Source organism: Somniosus microcephalus, unplaced genomic scaffold, assembly GCF_052327205.1.
Source record: "Somniosus microcephalus isolate GS21.2 unplaced genomic scaffold, FLI_Smic_1.0 unresolved_chr7, whole genome shotgun sequence".
NCBI classification, from domain to species: domain Eukaryota; kingdom Metazoa; phylum Chordata; class Chondrichthyes; order Squaliformes; family Somniosidae; genus Somniosus; species Somniosus microcephalus.
The window spans coordinates 36015645-36018223 of NW_028225185.1; the positions used below are offsets into that span (position 1 = coordinate 36015645).

General features: G+C 59.2%; 1 pseudogene; it reads right to left on the reverse strand.

Moving 5' to 3' along the window:
- Positions 1 to 282: 282 nt before the first annotated feature.
- LOC147086790 (syncollin pseudogene) lies at positions 283 to 2215 on the reverse strand (annotated as a pseudogene).
- Positions 2216 to 2579: the final 364 nt, after the last annotated feature.

Genomic DNA, 2579 nt, shown 5'->3' on the forward strand with positions numbered 1-2579 from the left:
TCTAGAACACAGCCCCGGGGACAGTGTTAATATGAGTCAGGTCCTGATCTCACTCTAGAACACAGCCTCAGGGACAGTGTTAATACGAGTCAGGTCCCAATCTCACTCTAGAACACAGCCTCAAGCACTTGGGAGGCACCTGGCAGCCCTGGATCTGAGCTCCAGAAAGGGACAGGAGCGGAGGGGGAGAATTGTGTGAAGGTGAGCAGGAACAAGTGAGAGCTCCTAACTCGAGCACCGGAACGATCGACGGGGCACAGAATTTACAAGGACACGGAGGCGGAGCAGCAGGCACACTTGGTGTTTTATTCAAAGACTGCAAGTGAGCGTAAAGAGACAGATCCACATCTTTCCAACAATCCCCATCGTCCCAAGAGCAGCATCGCGATAAAGAGGACAGTTTTGCAGGGAGGGCTCCCAGCTTGGAGGCTCCCCGGTCGGAAGCTCGCATCGCAGGATCGGCAAGAGGTGTTAAGGGGGTTCCATCGAAAGCGGTGAGCGGCGTGAGGGCTCCGTCCCTTCCCGACAGCCTGGAAACGTGACACGAGATCTGCAGCAACCCCCCAAAATACCTCGTCGTTTCGGCCGAGGCCGTTTCGGGGTTGGATGGCGGGCGGCGTGGTAGCAACCCCATCCCGTCGCGGTTTCCCACGATGATACAGCGGAGCGCCGCATCGCGGCTCGGAGGGAATCCCAAGTTCTCCAGGGTAAGGAGCCACTGGGATCTTCCTCGCTCGGTAGTTGAACAGTCGGGGAGTCCGGGAAATCAAATCGCTTGGCCGGTTAAGCCGGTGAAAATCCCCGTAGGTGGGACAAACTAATGCAGGGCTGAGCAAAACCAGGAGAGTCCGAGAGGCCTCAGGCCCCACCACGCGCCGATGCAGCCCGCGCGTCTCAAACAGGTGCACGCTAAGTGGTGAGGAACGGTGGGGAGGGGAGCGGAAAACCGCGTCAGTCGGTCATTCGCAGGGCTGGGAGTGTTTAGCGGGGGTTGCGGTAGGGAGAGAAGGGGAGTCCCTCTCCAAGTGGGGGCGGGTGGAAGAATCGTAAACCCGTTAACGGAACGAGCGGAGGAAATCTCGCCCCTCCCGCCGGGTACGCGGCGGGGCCCCGTTTAGTAGACGCGAGGGGCAGAGAGCGGGGCGGACTGGCGATGGCCAGGAGCGTTGGGGGAGAGGAGGAGCGTTGGGGGAGAGGTGGAGCGTTGGGGGAGAGGAGGACCGTTGGGGCAGAGGTGGAGCGTTGGGGGAGAGGAGGACCGTTGGGGGAGAGGAGGACCGTTGGGGGAGAGGAGGAGCGTTGGGGGAGAGGAGGAGCGTTGGGGGAGAGGAGGAGCGTTGGGGGAGAGGTGGAGCGTTGGGGGAGAGGTGGACCGTTGGGGGAGAGGAGGACCGTTGGCCGGGGAGGGTGAGGTCTGAGCGGTGAGCGGTTTGCGGTTCATCAGCGGCAGGTACAGTAGTAGGAGGTAATGGAGTTGTCCCAATTGCCAAAGAGGCCCTTGCCCACCTCCTCCAGGCGGTACTGGATGCCCGTGCGGAACGTGTGCTGTTTGCCGCGCTTGTTGATCTTGTTCCAGACGGTCAGCTCGCAGCGAGGTCCCACCACCAGGGAGGAGACCCTGTCGTTCCAGAATCGCCCGATCCAGGGCACATCCGCCGGGCTCCTGATGTCGAAGTAGCCTCCGCCGCAGCACTGGTCGTAGAGGACATCGGCGTCCGCGAAGAATCGGACGCAGACCCTCTCACCGTTCTCGTCCTTCAGGGTGGAGGGCTCCGGGCACATGGCGTAGGTGCCCGCCAGGAGCAGGGTCATCACGATCAGCTGGACTCCGTCCATGCTTTTGTTTCACCAGGGGGGCCGAGCTGGAAGAGGTTTCCAGGAGAGCCGAGTGAGACGCTCTCAGAACCGCCTGGGTTATATACTCGAGCGCTCGGGCCTTATCTCTCTGCTAGCTTCGTTAATGATCGACCAACCCAGTCATTCCAGGTGGAAAAACTTGCGATTCTGACCTTGCGTTAAGGCAAGGGTCCCGACCTCCTTGTGGCTGGGAAATGAGCTCCAATGCACAGCAGCCTCGGGGTTAATGGACGGCGATAATGAGGAGGTTTCAGGGCCATCGGAACAGCTGCTGATACTACAGAGCTCCCAGATTGATGGCGACAGTGTAGAGGGAGCTTTACTCTGTATCTAACCCGTGCTGTACCTGCCCTGGGAGTGTTTGATGGGACAGTGTAGAGGGAGCTTTACTCTGTATCTAACCCGTGCTGTACCTGCCCTGGGAGTGTTTGATGGGGACAGTGTAGAGGGAGCTTTACTCTGTATCTAACCCGTGCTGTACCTGCCCTGGGAGTGTTTGATGGGGACAGTGTAGAGGGAGCTTTACTCTGTATCTAACCCGTGCTGTACCTGCCCTGGGGGTGTTTGATGGGGACAGTGTAGAGGGAGCTTTACTCTGTATCTAACCCATGCTGTAACTGCCCTGGGAGTGTTTGATGGGGACAGTGTAGAGGGAGCTTTACTCTGTATCTAACCCGTGCTGTACCTGCCCTGGGAGTGTTTGATGGGGACAGTGTAGAGGG